The sequence below is a fragment of the Saimiri boliviensis genome, chromosome 9 (assembly GCF_048565385.1).
Source record: "Saimiri boliviensis isolate mSaiBol1 chromosome 9, mSaiBol1.pri, whole genome shotgun sequence".
Lineage (NCBI taxonomy): Eukaryota > Metazoa > Chordata > Mammalia > Primates > Cebidae > Saimiri > Saimiri boliviensis.
Window position 1 is genome coordinate 39,071,861 of NC_133457.1, and position 19,399 is coordinate 39,091,259.

The following is a 19,399-nucleotide window of genomic DNA, read 5'->3' on the forward strand; positions in this document are numbered from 1 at the left end:
TCTAAATGTTTTGCAGAATGCTATTAAGCATTAAGAGTGGTAGGGTATTCTAGCTTCATTTTGGAGGTGAGGAAACCAGGCCATCTGCATATTTACTGATTTCAGCATCAGACAGCCAAGGAGCGGGAGACCCAGGGTGTGAACCTAGGTTTCTCCAGCAAATTTGTGCTCTAGACACAGAACGGAAGTCAACGGGCTCTAACACACACTGGGTACCAAGGTGCTACAGGAGCTACAAGATGAACAAGACAGGGCATTTCCAGGCTGTCTCCCAGCCCTTCCCACACCTTCCTATTGCACACAGTGCCTGCTCCACCACCAGACTTGTCTCAACATTGACATCAAGAATATAACAGCCTCGGCTGAGCACAGTGGCTCATGTCTGTAAGCCCAGCACTTCAAGAGGCCAAAGCACGGGCATCACGTGAGGTCTGGAGTTCGAGACCAACCTGACCAACATGGAGAAACCCCATCTGTACTAAAAATACAAAATTAGCCAGGCATAGTGGCACATGCCTGTAATCCCAGCTACTCGGGAGACTGAGGCAGGAGAATCGCTTGAACCCAGGAGACAGAGGTTGCAGTGAGCTGAAATTGTGCCATTGCACTCCAGCCTGGGCAACAAGAGCAAAACTCCATCTATATATATATATATAAAACAGCCTCTCTTGATGTCTACCAATGCTTTGCCTCCACCTAAGTCATTCAGTTTCTATGTGCCTTCATTTTGACTTGAAAAAACAAAACAAAACAAAAAACCTTCCAACTGCAGTATGATGTAGCAATGTGAAACTTTAAAGTGCAAGAGGGGAGTTTGGTACCTGTTTCTAGTGACACCGTTTCTCCAGAGCATCTCTATTCAACAGTGATTTTCATGTCTTCATAAATATACTACGACACAGCACATTGGGAGTATAGTTACAACAAAAATTTCCCTATAATAAAGATTGTCTCGGCCGGGTGCAGTGGCTCATGCCTGTAATCCCAACACTTTGGGGGGCCGAGGTTGGTGGATCTCTATGTCAAGAGTTCAAGACCATCCTGGCCATCATGGTGAAATCCTATCTCTACTAAAAATATGAAAATTAGCCAGGCATGGTGGCATGTACCTGTAGTCCCAGCTACTCAGGAGGCTGAGGCAGGAGAATCACTTGAACCCAGGAAGTGGAGGTTGCAGTAAGCCGAGATGGCACCACTGTGCTCCAGCCTGCATGGCAGAGCAAGACTCCATCTCAAAAAATAGTAATAATGATAAAAATAAGAAATAAATAAAGATTGTCTCCAGTCTTTGTCTATGTAGCCTGCACCTTCTGTATGAAAAATAACTGTCTTCTATAGTAACTTCACATAATAACATGTAAGTTAAGAATGAAGCTGGTAGGACAAGAGAAGATATGAACTATAAGAGGCAGGCAGCTTTGCTCTGCAGCTCAGTTCATGTCTCTTTTCCATGAAGGCAAGCATTTCATTCCCTAACACTGAGCTGAGCAGTGATTGAAACTATAAATAAAGCATAGGAAGCTCAGGGGAGAGTTTAACTGGGAAGAGACGTCTCAGTGATCTATTGCTACATAACAAACCACCCCCAAAACTTATTGGCTTAAGCAATGATGATTAGTTCTCATTATTCTGTGATCAAAACTGGGGTCACTCTTGTGACTGCTGCTGGCTGGGCTGAGCTGTTGGCTGGGGTACCTCTGTCCTCCACGTGGTCTCCCAGCAAAGCAGCCTGGGCTTCTACACAGCATGGTGGTCTCAGGGTTCCAATAGGGCAAAAGTGGAAGCTGCTCGGCCTCCAAAGGGCTAACCTGGCACAGCATCACTCCCACTATGTTCTATTGGTCAAAGCAAGTTACAAAAAGCTGGGCACAGTGGTGTGCACCTGGGGTCCCAGCTATTCAGGAGGTTGAGGCAGGAGGAATAGGAGTTCAAGCCCAGCTTGGGCAGCATGGCAAGATGCTCTCTCTAAAAAGTCAGAAAAAAAAAAGCAGGGCTCAGAAGTCAATTCAGGAGGTGCAGTGGTTCATGCCTGTAATCCCAGCCACTTTAGGAGGCCGAGGCGGGCAGATCACCTGAGGTCGGGAGTTCGAGACCAGCCTGACCAGCATGGAGAAACCCAATCTCTACTAGAAATAAAGAATTAGCAGGGTGTGGTGGCACATGCCTGTAATCTCAGCTACTCAGTAGGCTGGGGTAGGAGAATCACTTGAACCTGGGAGGTGAAGGTTGCAGTGAGCCAAGATCATGCCATCGCACTCCAGCCTGGACAACAAGAGCAAAACTCCAACTCAAAAGGAAAAAAAGAAGGCCGGGCGCAGTGGCTCAAGCCTGTAATCCCAGCACTTTGGGAGGCTGAGGCAGGTGGATCACGAGGTCAGGAGATCAAGACCATCCTGGTCAATATGGTGAAACCCCATCTCTACTAAAAATGCAAAAAATTAGCTGGGCATGGTGGCGCATGCCTGTAATCCAAGCTACTCAGGAGGCTGAAGCAGGAGAATTGCCTGAACCCAGGAGGCGGAGGTTGCGGTGAGCCGAGATCGCGCCAGTGCACTCCAGCCTGGGTAACAAGAGTGAAACTCCATCTCAAAAAAAAAAAAAAAAAAAGGAAAAAAAAAATGTCAACTCAGATTCGAGATAAGGACAAATAGGCTCCACCTCTAGATGGGAGAAGAGATGTCTTCATTCAAAAATGGATGGATTGTGGGTGGCCATCTTTTTTTCTTTTCTTTGAGATAGAGCCTCCCTCTGTTGCCCAGGCTGGAGTGCAGTGGCACGATCATGACTCACTTCAGCCTCAAGTGCTGGGATTACAGGCATGAGCAACCCTGACTAGGAGTGGGTGGCCATCTTTGGCAGCAACCTTCCACAGAGGGGTTATAGAAGAGGAGCCTTATGACTTCAACGTGGTCACTTTAGACCTGCAGAGAAGGTGGGTGAGGTGCAAGAGGCTGTTTGAGAGTCCGAGCCTGCTGTAGAGAGATCAGTCCAGTGGTCCAAGTTTAGTGGTCCAAGTTTGCTATTTTTTGAGATGCAGTCTTGCTCTGCCACGCAGGCTGGAGCACAGTGGTGCCATATCGGCTCACTGCAACCTCCACCTCCTAGGTTCAAGTGATTCTCCTGCCTCAGCCTCCTGAGTGACCCGGTGGTAGGTCTTCCGGAAGCATTCTTTGGAAATTCTACAGGCAAGGAACGTCCATATTCCCCCTCCTCTCACCTCTGGGGAGGAATGGGGAGTGGGGAGGCCCTAACGGAGGTAAAAGGTGTTTGGGGCTGAATCCTGTTCCTCCTAAAATTCGTATGTTGAAATCTTAATCCACAATACATTAGAATGTGACTGTGTTTGGAGATAGGGTTTTAAGGAGGTGATTAATTTAACATGATGCTGTTAGGGTGAGCCCTGGTCCAGTCTGACCAGTGTCCTTATAAGAAGAGGTGATTAGGACTCACAAAGACACTGGGGGAGTGAGACAAGCATGGGAAGATACAGCAAGACAGCGGCCATCTGCAGGTCAAGGATGGGGGTCTCCGTGGAAACCCACCCTGCTGGGACCTTCATCTTGGGCTTCCAGCCTCCAGAACCATGAAAAATAAACTTCTGTTGTTGAAGCCACCCAGTCCCAGTCCTTGTATTTCACTATGGCAACCCCAGCAGATGAATACAGAGGAGAAAAGCCTCAGACTGCAGGGTCCGGTAGAACAAAACCCAGATGGAAGTGGGAAGCTCTGAAATGACAGGAGGATGGGCCCAGCCTCTGCAAATCCAAGGTGCCTGGAAGTGGGTTTGGACATGGTGACATGTCCCCAGGGTTCTGAAGCTATTTTGGCAAGAGAATCCTCCAGAGATCACAGACCACAGACTCAGCCCCGGGTACATCTTATTGACCCCTCTCTGTTTTCAAAGAAATTGTCATTCATCTCCACTATTTAAACATCAGAAGGTTTTGTTCTTTTAAAACATTGGGATTTCTGGCTTCTCTTGAACAATCAGAAGACCTCACTACCCTGACCCCACCTACCTCCCTGGGCACAGGGGCTGGGGCTGGTTTTTGTTTTTTTTTTTTTGTTTTTTTTTTGTTTTTTTTTTTCATTTGAATATCCATCGTCAAATGAGTTTCCCAGACAGGAGTTTTGTGAATAACAAGTGGGAAGGAGACAAGTTCATTCTATCAAATTGCATCACTCTGGGGATTGAAGGTCTTTATGGTAATTTATGTCTTGTCATTACAGTGAAAAGAGTGTGATTCACCAGCTCTGCTTTGTTCCCTGTGATTTACAGTGGAGGAAGTTATATAATTAACCATATCCAGAGGAGGTAGAAGCCTCCAATATCCCAGGTAGGACTTTTAAAGGGTTTTTCTGATCTTAAACTGAGTTTTTATAGGTGTTTCTATTCCCGGAACACAGTGGAAATAGCTGTAAGTGTACGCATATGCTCCAGTTGCTTCTCACTTGACACGCTTCGATATGCATTGGCGGCTGTGCGTTCCTACTTCAGTAATGAAAAATCTCGTTATAATTTGCACGTCAAACAAGAGGGGACTGGTTACTCTTGCTGGGGAGCCTTGAGGATTTCTGGGCTTTTGAGAAACTCACAAACACTCCCAGTTGTTAATGTTCTTTGTACCTAATATCTCAGACAGATTTAGCAACAGAATTACTGCTCCGGTCTGGTTTGCCTTTCTTTCTTTCCAGATATTTCGCATATTTTAAAGAGGATTCTCCCCTGTTCTCAGGTTAAATTAGAGGCTCAGAGCAGCTGCAGTCTCTTTTCTGGCACTGGGTATTTGAGCTCCACTTGGGGCAGCTGATTCTAGAAGGCTGTGCCCACCTGAACCTCATCAGGGCACCGTAGCAGGGCCTCTTAACTAGGCTGCGTGGAAAACACTCCAGGGTCTTTGCTCGCCTCTCCTCCACCCGCCTCACCCCCAAATCCTTCTTTTTTAGTGACCCCTTCTCACACCCGTGCAATCTCCACAGACACCCTCCCTACCGCCACCCTCCAACTGCTCTTCAGCTGTCGCCAGGGAAATACACATTCTCCTGCCCTTCCTGGAAAATACCCTTGATCCACTTTTCCTGCAATCACTCGCTCAAGACCGGCTTTTCTCCTCTGGCCAGTCTGGTCCAGCATCCATCAATGATGTGACAAAGAGTGTTGTTCATGTGCCATCTCCTGGAAATCTGCCTCAGTCCCCCGCAGGCAGGAATCCTTGGGGCAGGGATAGACACCCAAGTACGCCTGCGATAAGAGGAACCCAAACCAGCATTTGCAGAGGCTTCACTGTGTACTAGGCACTTAAGCAAAAAGCACTGCATGGGCTAACTCTCTGAAGACCCACTTCCGTACATTGGGGTAGATCTTGTTATTATGCCCATTTTACAGATGAGAAAACGTAGGCTCAGACTTGCCCAGGGTCACATAGTGGGAAACACTAAAACAGCCTGACCCTAAAGACCTCATGTATATCATGCATGCATATACGTGAATTGCTTATATATTTAGTTATACAATCCCACACTTTGTTCCAGGAAGGATTCACAGTGGTTCACAGAAACACATAAAGATAAGATGAAATTTGAAATTAACACGAGAACAAACCAGGAAAACAGGAAAATCAGGACAGGAAAGACCGAGTGGAGCCAGTGGCGAGCTCTGTACACAAAAGCCGTGGCATTTTGTCTGTATCACGGCTATAAAGTTATGACTGTGTCTAGCATCAGACTAATTTCTGAGCGCGACTTGTCTGCACCACTGAACTGCTGGCTGCTTCAGGGCGGAGTGAGCCATCAGCATTTCCTCTCCCACATTTTATTTAACAACTATTTAATGCACAAATATCATTATGAAGGAGGATGCATCCTCTCCCTCTCTCTGTCCCCTCCTCAATCTTGCTTGCTCCTGAAACAGGAATTTCTACTTCTCTAAAGCCTTGGAAGTTTCTACTTTCTCTGCACCTCCCACCAGATCCACCCTGGGGGAAAAAGAGTGATTCAGCTGATGAGGGTGTGGCAAGAGGTGCCTTAAACTGGCCCACATTTCTCTGAAGGGTGGGGTTAACTCTGAAATGTCTCCACTCCCTTGGGCATTGTTTTCTCTCTCTCCTTGGCTCTCTGTCTTGGAGGTGACTGGCTGCAAGGCTCTGGCCGGGAGCAGGGACGGGGACAGTGTGCAGAACCCTGCCGTCCTTTGGCTGCTGTGTGAGCTTAGAAGGGAAAAATCAATTCAGTGGACAGTCATGGGACAGACATTTTGGCTTCAGGTCCAGGTTCACAGTAATAAAATTGGTGTTTTGATCCCTAAACGGACTTGTAGATCTGTTTCATGTTAGTTCAGAATCTGGAAGGAAAGACTGTTAATTTTTTTTTTTTTTTTTTTTTTTTTGACACTTTAAAATCTCAACTAATGATTTACTTTCTCACTAATATTTCTATTCTTAAAATAGGGCCTTCTGAAGCCATCTCAGGAAAACTCGTGATCACAAGTAACCAAAAAATAAGCCACCATGGCTGCATTAATTTGGGTCCCATGAGAGGAAAGCACCAAGACAGGCTTAGACGTGCAAGCCATTTATTGGAGCAGTGCTGGTGAAGGTTGGAAAGGAAACGGCCGGAGAAGGCAGAGAGAGCCTTCAGGCCGTGGTGCTGAGGAGGGAGGATGGAGTAGAATGTCTGATTGCAGTGCAGGTCCGAGCGATTCTGGCCAAAGCCGACGGGAGTCCTTGATGCAGTGTCGCCCATTGGTGGGTCCCTGTGTCTCACAGGAATAATAAAGTGCATTGGCTGTGCTGAGTCACTGATCAGCAGCAGCCTGTGGAAAGTGTGGCCTCAGCATCAGTGTGGTGGTGAAGCCAGAGGAGTGGAAACAAGGCCATCTATTACGCCTCCTGCAGCAGGAGACCTGAGGGGTGCATTGCCCTGGCCATCACGGTGGCTTCACCCAGTACGGGTTTGGTTTCTCCTATAATAAGTTTGAATTAGGTAGGCATCTGCTGGCTTCAGGCTGGTGTTCCTGCTACACCTTGGGCCTGCCATCGTGGCCTCACAATCACTGCAGCCACTGCAGTCATCACAGCTGCAGTCAGCAAGGAGGAAGGTGGAATGGAAGCAACTCTAGCAAGAAAACAAGAAACACTCAGGGAGCCTCACAGCAGCCTCCACTTGGATCTCACTGACCATAGTTGGCGCGTGTGGCATCCCGGGAAGGGAGCTTAGAGAGAAAAAAGCTGGGGAAGAATCAAGTGAGTCAGCCACCATGACCATGGCCTACCACAGAGGCAGGCCCAACATGGGCCCCAGAGGAAGACCTTGATTTTGGCATTTCAGGCCTCTGCAGATGCTATCTTGGGTAGTTAAACCTGGTCCAGCGGTGCTTCCGACAGCAGCTTTCCGGTGCTTCTGGGTGATCAAGTCTTGGCGTGCTCTGTCGAAGTCTCCTGGGATGCTTTCTAATAGCTCAGCCTGATGCTACGTAGCATACAAATTAGACAGTTCATTTCCCAGAGAAGTATTTATATATATTTTTTGAGGGCTGAAACGATGTATTTGGAGATAGAAGTGCAGAGGAAGTGACCTGCTGTTTGCCGCCATGTCAGGTGCTTTTACTTGCGTCCTCTTGTTTAAGTTTCCCAGTGACCTTGCGTGTGTGGTGGATGTTCTCACAGGCATTGGGGTTTGTCTCCCTCCGTCTGCTCTACTCCCCTCTGTTGTGGCAGCCATGGGTTTGGGATGTGGATGCCAGGCCCACAGGGTGGTCCTGATTCATCTAAGCCAATCAGAGTAACCTCATTACCTTGGCAGTCATTGGTGCAGAAATGAGCTTGTAACCAATCTGGCTCAATGAGATTCAGGGGAAGGTTGCTGGGGCTTCTGGGAACCTGTCTGCTTCGACTAGAGAGAAAGCCACAGGAAGAGCAGTGTCTGTCTTCACTAGATGTGAACGGGGAAGCCAGGAGCCTTGATTGCTCTGGCTGCATCCTGTGACCCTGAGGGGAGTCTTGTTTAGAATGAGGCCAACACTGGATGACAGCCTTGGAGTCAGAAAGAGCCTGGGTCTCTGAGGACATCACCGAGAAGCTGGACCAGCCACTCTGATGACCTCACAATCCGTAGAAGCCCAGATATGCGAGCCCATCTGTTTCCTTATATTAAAGCTAATTTGGTTGGATTTTCTGTTACACTGAAAGCATCCTAACTGCTCCGAGTGTTATGCCCATTTTCAGATGAGGAAGCCGATATCCAGAGAGATGGAGTAATTTGCCCAAGGTCACACAGCTTGTGTGGCAGAGCTGGGCTTGGGACCAAAGTGTGACTGTTGGCTCCACACCCTGCGATTAATCTGCTGTTCACTGAGAGAGCTGCTTCACGTTTTTCAAGATTATAAGAACAGCTCAGATGTGCTTAACTTGGTAAGGAACTGGTATTGGACTTTTCACGCTTTCTCTGAGTTCGGAGCTGGGCCATTTCCTGGGTAACAGGGATCTCCAGGATATCAGAAGGCTTCCCGATTCACAGTGGTGCCAAAAAAGGCAAATTTAATACCGGTTTTCATGGTGACATCAGTTTTTTTCCTCCATTTTTTAAAGTAGGCAGTAATGTTGACAGCATGTAAAACAAATATACACTGGGTCATAGCATCCAATTTCCTCTTACCAGAATTGACAAATGTCCCGTACCTTGCAGGAAGAGTGCAGTTAAGAAGGGGAGCAGAATTTTCTGTGAGTTTTCATTAGACTTTTGTTCATTATAACTTTTTCTGGAACAACTTAGTCTCAGAATTGGACAGAATTTGGAGGACAGCTGGTCTAGTCCCTTCTCTGTGACAGGCAGGAGTCCCTCCCAGAGCACCCCCTGCTGGGCAGCCACCTAACTTTCCCTAGAAAAACGTCCAGAGAGGAGTTACTCTTTTCTACTCTCCTTGCTAGGAAGCTCCTCACATTGCACACTGACTTTGTGCTTCTGTGTTGTTATAAACAAAGTCACTGTTCTTCATAGCAGAATGGATATCAGCTCATTAAAAGACAAATGGCGACAAATTATCTTTGTGACTGTGTTTTCTTCCCAAGGTGATCTGATGAGCCATCAGTAATAGATAGCCCCCAATAGGGTGACCAAGCCTGCTTACCCCTTTACCCCTTTACTCACTCTAGAAAGAAATGGGATGCATAACCTATCTTTTTGATGTAACCCAAGAGAGTAACTTCAGGGTTTTATGTAGCTGAAAGGTGACCTTCAAGTGGGGGGTCACTTTGGTTTTTGCCTTATTTTATTTTAAAATCACACATTTGTTGAGCTCTAAGAGTTAAATAGTGCTTCAAAGCTAATAATGAAAAAGCGCAGTCTCTACCTATGATCTCCCTGTCTTTGCATCTCCAGAGTCAACCTCTTGCAAGTCTTCTGGCCATTTCTGCTTAAATTTCTCAATAATGTGTTGAGGCTGTGATTTCTTGATTTTTCAGTTTTAGATATCATCCAATTTCTTCCTCTCACAGAAAATGAGGATTGAGCATGGCCTCACCTCCCCTCCCTCTCCCAGTGCTGGTCCTGACCCCAGCCCTCATCGCTCACATGCAAATTTTCTCTCCTATCTTCCCAAACAGAGTTACATCATGGTTTTGGGTTGAGTCAACAAGTATCATTTACATTTATATGATGATGCAGATCTTGCTCACAGCTGAGCCATGCAATGAAATCCAGAAAGAATAAAGAGGCATGATTGACCTACTTAAGAGAGAAAACTCACGGGTGACCTGAGGTGCCAGGCCCTCCCTGGAGTGTTCCACACCTAATAATGCGGACTGTGGGGAAGGAATTGCTGAAGGTTACTTGTGCTGTGCCTGCCCAGGTTGAGGCAAGACCAACTGCTGAAGGGGTGGGTGAGGTCTGCCTTCCCGCCTAAGGAGGTGGAAGCGTGAAGATTTTGCACAGTGGAAAAATAAAGAGATGAAAACAGGGTGAACTCATGGCAGCAGAACAAAGCCATAAAGCAGCCTCTACCCGTGTGGGAAACTTGCTGAAGAGTTTGATGTTTTCCCTTTTTCCTTTGCACTCTGGGTACAGTCATACAAAGCATCTTGTTTAACTACTTTCTCTTTGAAGCAATTCCCTTCAGTTACTCATTACCTTTCAGTGATTCACAGACTGCCTGTGCTTCTCAGGAGTTGATGTAGGGTGGGCCAGGGACCAGGCAGTAAGAAAAGCCTGGCTTCTCCACATGACCACTCTGCAAGCTTCCGTTTCTCCAGAGTGTTCTGAGTCTGTCCTCCCAATATCCTCCCTGTCGGGCTGGGGCCATTTTGCCTGCTGTCCCTCCACGGCCATTGACAAGCCTGGGGACACCACTGACGAGGGGAAGGGCAGCTTCTGCATGTGGTCCTCTTGTGGTCCTCTCCTGGAGAAAAGTCATGCTGATTTTTTTTTTTTTTTTTTTTTTTTTTTTTTTTTTTTTGAGTTGGAGTCTTGCAACGTCGCCCGGAGTGCAGTGGCCTGATCTCAGCTCAATGCAACCTCTGCCTCCCAGGTTTAAGCTATTCTCCTGCCTCACCAGGTGCCCACCACCACGCCTGGCTAATTTTATTGTATTTTTAATAAAGACAGGGTTTCACTCTGTTGGTCAGACTAGTCTCAAACACCTGACTTTGTGATCCAACCACCTCAGCCTCCCAAAGCACTGGGATTACAGGTGTGAGCCATAACACCCAGCCCCGATTTTGTTTTTAAAATAAATATTGGCTGGTGCAGTGGCTCACACCTGTAATCCCAGCACTTTGGGAGGCTGGAATTCAAGACTTGAGCCCAGAAGTTCAAGACTAGCCTGGGCAACAAAGTGAGACCTCATCTCTGAAAAAAAGATCTAATAATTAAAATTAAATGTTGCAACTTTCCCAAAGATTAGGAATTCAAATCCAAACTTACTATCTTAAAATTTCTACCTCCTGCAATAGAACCAGTCTTTAAGACATTCCCATTTATTAAATTTCCCTATCTGTGTTTGTATGATACTACTTGTGTGTCTAGAAATTTTATTTCTAGCCAAAGAAATTCTACTTATTGTTATTAAGGTTTTAGAACACAGTCCCTTGATGGGGAAAAATAAATATATGGGGATTTAACTAGAAGTCCTATTTCAGAGGTTATTTTTCAAGATGTATGGAAAGAAGAGGGCCAAGGAAAACCTCACTGACCTTTTTCCCCCAGCAATAGAAATGTTCAAATTTAAAAAAAGAAAGAAAGAAAGAAAAAGGAAGCACCTGACTGTCCTTTACAATTTCAAACGTTCAGTTTCAGTTTCTAGTCCACCTCCAAAGCTCACAGTGACTTTCCTAAGCAGCTTCGTTTAACACAGTTCCCTATTGGCTGATTTCTTTTAGGGGTCTGTAAACTTTTGAAGGTTCTGTTATGCAAAGGAGGTTACAAGTGCTGTCTTTGAGGGGAGACGCCAGAAAGGAATGTGGAAAAAGCCAATCCAGCCACCGGGCCTGCTTCTGGAGAACGCTCATCTCCCTCGTCTTCATCAGAGATCAATACACAGTAAGTCCTCAGTTAACACTGTCAATAGGTCTTTGGAAACTGCAACTTTAAACAGAACGACATAGGACAGAACAAATTTTACGCTTCTAATTTTAAACCTTAAACTGAATGTGAGCTAAGGTACATTTAAGAAAGGATAGGTCCGGCTCATGTCTGTAATCTTACAGCTTTGGGAGGCTGAAGCATGAGGATCACTTGAGGCCTGGAGTTCAAGACCAGCGTGGGCAACATAGGAAGACCTCATCTCTACAAAAATAAAAAATAGCCACGTGGTAGCATGTGCCTGGACTACATGAGTTATATCTTACGACTTTCAAGTAATTCTTTGAGAATAAGGCATGGAGGAATTGGATTCAATAGGAATTGGCAGAACTGGGGGAAGGGTTTGAAAAGGAATTTGGGATGGGAATGAATTTACCTTTATTTAAATGTCTGTTATCTTGTTCATTGTGGGATTTTTTAAAATATCAATTTTGATTTGATTAAGATACTACTTTTTTATTGCTGAGTTTTTTGACAAGCCCTTAAATTTTGTTTGCATTTAATACAAGGTCTGGAAACCAGGGAAAATGACCAATTTCAAAACCAGAGAAACAACCCTAATGTGAAGTTTCAAATGGTATGGCAGGAAGGTAGGTACACCTGGGGCCGATAACAAAGGCTTGAACACCTACTCTGTTACAGGCTGCCTAAAGGGACTGGACACACACTTGCAGACAGTTCTGTGAGGTAATATGTTAGTGTCTCAGAAAAGTTCAATGAATTGCCCAAGGCCAAAGAGCTAGTAAGTTGTGAGTTGGATTTGAATCTGATTTTTCTGTTCATTGCAAAGCCCTGGGCAACTGTCTTTCTGTCATGAATCGGGAATAAACAGGAGAGAGCGTGGAGATGGCAAACAGACTCCTCAATTTATGAATGAAATTGCTTTTAAATACAGATAAGGCCAGGCACGGTGATTCATGCTTGTAATCCTAGAACTTTGGGAGGCTGAGGCAAGAGCGTCGCTGGAGGCTAGGGGTTCAAGATCACCTTGGGTAACATAGCGAGACTCTGTCTCTAAAAAAAAAAAAAAAAAAAAAAAAAAGGAAAGAAAAATAAATACAGATAAACACCGAAAGAGACAAATACATTCTCCAGAGGTAAATAATGAAAAAAAATTCACATCAATTTCTTATTTTTTTAACCTTATTGAGCTGTTATTGAAGTAGATAAGCTGTACATATTTACATGTAAAATTTGGTCAGTTTTGGCCTGTGTATACCCCTGTGAAATCACTCCCATATCAAGATAGCATTTTCTTTTCTTTTCTTTCTTTTTTTTTGAAACCAAGTTTTGCTCTTGTTGCCCAGGCTAGAGTGCAATGCCACAATTTTGGCTCACTGCAACCTCTGCCTCCCAGGTTCAAGCAATCCTCTTGCCTCAGCCTCCCAAGTAGCTGGGATTACAGGCTTGCACCATGACACCCAGCTATTTTTTTTTCTATTCAGTAGAGACAGGGTTTCACCATGTTGGTCAGGATGGTCTCAAGCTCCTGACCTCGGGTGATCCACCTGCCTCAGCCTCCCAAAGTGTTGAGATTACAGGCACGAGCCACCGTGCCTGGCAAGATAGCATTTTCATTACCTCCCTCCCCCCAGTTTCTTTGTGTCCTTTTGTGATCCATCCCTTCTTCCATCACTGTTTCTAGGAAACCACCGATCGACTTTTGTCACTGTGGATTCATTTGCATTTTCTAGTATTTTAAACAAATGGAATCATGCAGTATAATTCCTTTTTGTTTGGCTTCTTTTACTCACTGTAATTACCTCGATATTTGTCCATGCTATTGCAAGTATCAGCAGTTCGTTCCTTCTTATCACCAAGCAGTATTCCGTTGTATGGATATACCAGAATCTGTTTTTCTAGTCATTCCCCTGCTGATGGTTGTTTTCAGTGTCTTAAAATTCCCATGTACACAAATAGCACATTTTTAGATACTTGAACATGATGTGAGTTTACGTGTTCTCCCTAAACTCCTGATTACCCTTATATAGCAGGGGCAATGCTATGCGTTCACCTAACCCTGTGTCCCATTACTCCTTCCTGGAATATGGAAAATACACATCTCAGCCCCTTTGCACATACGCAGGGCCATGTGACTCATTTTGGCCAATACAATGTGAGCAGGGGATGTAAGTCTCATTTCCCAAGGGAGGCTCTAGAAGCCGCCATGCAATTCTCCAGTTTCTCTCTTCCCCTTAGGTGGGAGAGTGGGGGCCCTGACTGAGCTGGTAGAAGTGCTGGGTGGAAACAGGTGGGGCTGCTGAGCCACCAGATGGAAGCAGCCACCTTGGAAAGCACTGACCTGCTGCAGACCTCATGCCCATGAGAACTAACCTTCTCTGTGATTTGGGGTCGGTTGTTACTGTAGTACAAGCCTAGCCTTTTCTGCATAACACACCTTAGCTTAGCAAACCCTCTCTTTATGAATACAGCAAGAAGGCTGAATTTCTACCAAAGCTGAATGGAATGCAAATGAATGAAGCGTTTAGTATTTAGAATTGCCTAAAAATGCAACTAATATTGTCAGCTACAGACTACCTTTCCCTTTGGTGCATGGAAAAAAATATAAGTATTCAGAAGAGATGAATGAAAAAGAAGCTTATCATCACTGGTCATTAGAGAAATGCAAATCAAAACCACAGTGAGATACCATCTCACGATCATTAAAAAATCAGGAGACAACAGATGCTGGAGAAGATGTGGAGAAATGGGAACGCTTTTACACTGTTGGTGGGAGTGTAAATTAGTTCAACCATTGTGGAAGACAGTGTGGTGATTCCTAAAGGACCTAGAAATAGAAATACCATTTGACCCAGCAATCCCATTACTGGTTATATACCCAAAGGATTATAAATCATTCTATTATAAAGAAGACACATGCACACGTATGTTTATTGCGGCACTGTTCGCAATAGCAAAGACTTAGAACCAACCCAAATGCCCATTAATGATAGACTGGATAAAGAAAATGTGACACACATACACCATGGAATACTATGCAGCCATAAAAAAGGATGAGTTCATGTCCTTTGCAGGAACATGGATGAAACTGGAAACTATCATTCTCAGCAAACTGACACAAGAACAGAAAACCAAACACTGCATGTTCTCACTCATGAGTGGGTGTTGAACAATGAGAACACACGAACACAGGGAGGGGAACATCACACACTGGGGCCTGTCCTGGGGTAGGGAGCTAGGTGAAGAATAGGAGTGGGTAGGGGGATTAGGGAGGAGTAGCATTAGGAGAAATACCTAAGATAGATGACGGGGTGATGGATGCAGCAAACCACCACCATGGAACGTCCATACCTGGGTAACGAACCTGCACGATCTGCACATGTACCTTAGAACTTAAAGTATAATAAATGAATAACAGAAGAGGTGAATGGAAAAAACACATTTATTACTCTTCATCACGTACCAGCAACTCACCTCCACTCACTTATTTAATCGTCACAACTCCGAGATGTCATAGCTTTATTTCCGCTAAGGAAAAAACTGAGACACAGAGGTTCGCAAGGATACACAGCTGGTAGGTAGCAGCTCTGGAATTAAAATCGAGGTCTGCCTAACTGTTAGCTGCCTATTTACCCCACCAGATGGGGAAATGCAGAAAGCTGTGAGCAAAAGAGCCACTGTGGACCAGCTGTCCACTCTTCGCCCCATGCTAAGGCCATTAGCAAGGGGAGAAAGGGGAGGTTCTGGCAGACACGGTCTGAAAAGCAGGTGCACTGCCCCAGCTCTGGACAGGTGGTCACAGCACCCATTTGTGGCCAAGCTGACGCTGTGAGGTGAAGGGTGGGCTGGTGGAAAGAGGAGGACTTGCTGCCCGAGTTTTGGGCTCCAGAACTGTCCCTCAGGGGTCTGTGGCCTCAGGCAAAGCCAATTAACTTCTTCACCTCTCAATCCACCAAGTTTAAAGTAGGAATAATGAATAAAGAGCTGACAGAAAGAGAGAGGGAGGGAAGAGAGGGAAGAAGGAGGGAGGGAGGGAGGCAGGCAGGCAGGCACATGAAAAAACCACTGGCTCCACACCATCTTAGACTGAGAACCACTTGATTCTAACTCTTGTCTCCTTGTTAAACTTCTCTCCCAAAGAATAAAGGAAGGGAAATCGGGCCAGCTACGAAGTCGCTCACATACAGTAAGAATTTGCCCATTTGTGCAGAGGAGTCACCCCAGAGAGGGCTGGGAAGGAGCATTCTTTTTGTCAGCCATAAAGAGGCCCAGCTCATCTGCTCTGTGAGGTTCCTCAGCCCAGGATTTAGGAGCTGAGCTAAATATATTTTAATTAGCAATTCAGCATCTTGCATTTACAGAAATCGAGCCATAGCTATATGATGAAATGGTTACCTGTGTAGGTTCAAAATAGTTAACGCTAATATATTTTATCACTTGACACATTCCAGAAAGGAAAAAGTTCTCTTCGTAACTTTTAATATTTCTTTCCTTAGTCTTCCCTGTTTTTTTTTCTTAAAAAAAAAATCATCAAGTCTGAGCAAAAAGATGGAAGATGAAATACATCTTTTAAGTAAAATTAAAACTCAACCTTTAAGGAAAGTTTCATCTTCTTAAACAATAAACAAAATTTAATTTTTTGCCTACTAGATGTATGGAACTCTGCTGCTGAGAACAGGAGACGGTGCATACAACCATAGCACTTATTTTATCATGAAAAAAATACGTTTTAAAAAGGACTGTTCCATTGCTTGAGTGAAATAATACGAAAAAATTATAAGAAACTATAATGAAGTATCACCCCATACCATAAACCGCACTCTGAACTAACTATAATAGAACTAAAGATATTTAATTATGTGATAAAGGTCCTAGTCTTTGGGTTTTATTATTTGGTATTATGCCCCATAGAAACAAATCATTGGTCAATTACAAATGTGTTGAAGCATGGAATACTTTATTAAGGCTGTGACTACTCAAGTGTGGTTTCTGAAGATGCCTACACCTTGCTGGGTTCGTTTTCATTGCCTTTAACTTCATCCTCTATGGCGCTTCTAATCTATGCAAATGGTTAGCACATCCACGCACTTAATAACAAATTACTGGATCTATTATATACTTAGGTCTTTGGCTATGACCATGTAATTAGATCTCTCCGTGCTTTAAAGGAGAGGAGCCTCATATAAATAGAGATAAAACAATAAAAACGCATGAGTTGGCCTGCCCGTGTGTTTTACATTTATAACCCCCAGCGCTGGTGCCCAGTAGGTACTCAAGGAACACGGGTGTTGGTGAGGGAGGTTTTATTTTGGCGGCATTATTGAGTTCACCCAGCCTAGCTGTAAGTCAGCATAAAAAGATCTTAAGTATAAATTGATGACATTAAAGAAACAAACAAACAAAAACCTCTAAGGTAAAAGAAATAACAGAATAATTGTATACAAGCTATTATAAAAACTCTGGTCACAAACTTCTAGACATAAGAAAAACAAGTTTAGGCCTCTATGCAATTCCTAAACGGGAAAGAAGGAAGAAGAGAAACTGATCCACACCGTTAGCTGGTAATGGACTAGAGGAAGTGAAGCTCTTGGCTACCTGGTATAATTTTTTTTTTTTTTTTTTTTTAGATGGAGTTTTGCTCTTTTTGCCCAGGCTAGAGTGCAGTTGCGAGATCTCAACTCACTGCAACCTCCTTCTCTCAGGTTCAAGTGACTCTCATGCCTCAGTCTCCCGAGTAGCTGGGACTACAGGTGTGCCCCACCACACCCAGCTAATTTTTGTATTTTTTGTAGAGATTGGGTTTCACCAGTCTCGAACTCCTGACCTCAGGCGATCCGCCCACCTTGGCCACCCAAAGTGCTGGGATTACAGGCATGAGCCACCATGCCCAGCCGCTACCTGGTATAAATAAACATTTATTGAACACACGAGGTTGTGGATGATGGCACCCCTGTTTGGCATCAAAGCAGCGGTGCCCCTCAGGGTTTGAGTCCTCAGCTGTGGTGTCACTCCTGGTGTTCAGCAGCCCTCTCAGAGCAAGTCTCCACCTCGTCACACTTCAGATTTTCTCCTCCCTTTCCCTTCTCTTTCTTCTTGCCTTTCCTTTCTTTTTTTCCTAAGCAATTTTTAAAATAATTTTAAAATTCTATAAACATTCTAAATTGAGTTTCTCAGGCAAGCCTCAAACTTGATCTTCACTGTTCCTTTTCAAACTTCCATCGTTTTAAGTAGTACTTTCTATTTGTTTGGAAAAAAAAAAAAAATTAACACAACAGACTAAAAACACAGCATGCCCACCATGCAGAATGAAGAAAGATTGACATTTTGTTATTAAAAAAATAATTGGAAGCCAGAGAACATTACTGATACAATGAAAGGCTCTTTTGTCGCTGACCCGATCTCATTCCCTTCTCTCCCTAAGACATGCATGGTCACTAACCTAGCATGTCTCCCCGGTTCTTGTTCTGTGCTTCTAGTAAATGCACGTGTGTCATAAAGTGCACGGTGTGGCTGGGTTATAACTTTACAGCTATAGTATGTCCTTCTGTAAGTTGCTGTTTCCACTCAGCCCTGAGCGTGAGTCATGTGTGTGCATAGAGGCAGTGTCCACTCCCGTATTTCACCAGATAAACATTCCTCGGCGTATTTATTCCCATCTTGATGGCAGTTCAGGTTGTTTCCTATTTGCTGACATTTCAAACGACGCTGCGATTTTGTAGAGTACACGTGGATTCCACTTTTGTATGTGCAGCCAAATTGCTCTGCAAAGTGGTGGTAACCAATTGACCCTCCCGCTAGCAGCTCCTGTGTAAGAGCTTCTGTTTCCCTGCATTCTCTCAGGCACTCAATTTTGTCGGACTTTTTGGTTTCTGATAATCCGATGGGAGCTCTTTGGGGTTTTAACCTTCATTTTCCTGATGACTGGAGAGGTTGAGCACACGCTCCGCGGGGGATGTTGGCCATACTTACTCCGATGTGCCTGCCCTCTTTGTCTCTGTCCTTTCTGTTTCTCTAATGGAGTTTTAAAAATAATAATAATAATAACAGTTCTTTGTATATATTGAATATAATCTTTCATCTGTTTTATTTGTTGCAAACATCTCCTAGCCTGTCATCAGTCTTTTAACACTTTTATGACGTCTGCTACGTATACTTCCAGATGGTTTTCATTTTGAATTCAGATGTATCCACTTTTTGAGTTCAGCTTTGTTTTGCATCCTAAGAAACCTTTGCCTGTCCCTAAGGTTAAATATTGTAAAGTTTTATATAGGTCTTTAGTCCCATGAGGAATTTATTTCCTTACGATGGACAAGGTAGAGACCTAATTTGATTGTATTTTTTCCATTTCAATAGCCAGCTGTCATAATATCCTGATTTATAGGGCCATTGCTATTACATCGCAAGTCCCAAATATAGCTAGGATGGTTTCTGTCCTTTTTTATTTTATTTTATTTTATTTTTGAGGTGGAGTATTGCTCTGGAGCCCAGACTGGAGGGCAGTGGCATGATCTCAGCTCACTGCAACCTCCACCTCCCGGTTCCCGGTTCATGCCATTCTCCTGCCGCAACCACCTGAGTAACTGGGATTACAGGCACATACCACCATGCCCAGGTAATTTTAGAATTTTTAGTAGAGGCGGGATTTTACCTTGTTGGCTGGGCTGGTCTTCAACTCCCTGATCTTGTGAACTGCCTGCCTCAGCCTCCCAAAGTGCTGGGATTGCAGGCGTGAGCCACCATGCCCGGCCTCTGTGCTCTTTATTCAGTCCTATCAATTGTATATTTTTTCTACCTTTTCTATCTGGTTTACCTACACAGCTGCCAGGATATAGTAAATCTATGAAGTGGTTATTTGTTTCGATGAAAA

The 19,399-nt window shown here is 44.5% G+C and overlaps 1 long non-coding RNA gene across 1 annotated transcript in view; it reads left to right on the forward strand.

Annotated features, from left to right (window-relative positions):
* The window catches only part of LOC141585625 (uncharacterized), a 39,100-nt gene that overhangs the window by 9,667 nt on the left and 10,034 nt on the right, over positions 1-19,399 (forward strand). The window contains exons 3-7 of the long non-coding RNA XR_012519209.1: positions 4,231-4,337; positions 8,223-8,408; positions 11,370-11,529; positions 12,081-12,161; positions 18,997-19,144. This is a non-coding gene — a long non-coding RNA (uncharacterized LOC141585625). The remainder of the gene's footprint in view (positions 1-4,230; positions 4,338-8,222; positions 8,409-11,369; positions 11,530-12,080; positions 12,162-18,996; positions 19,145-19,399) is intronic.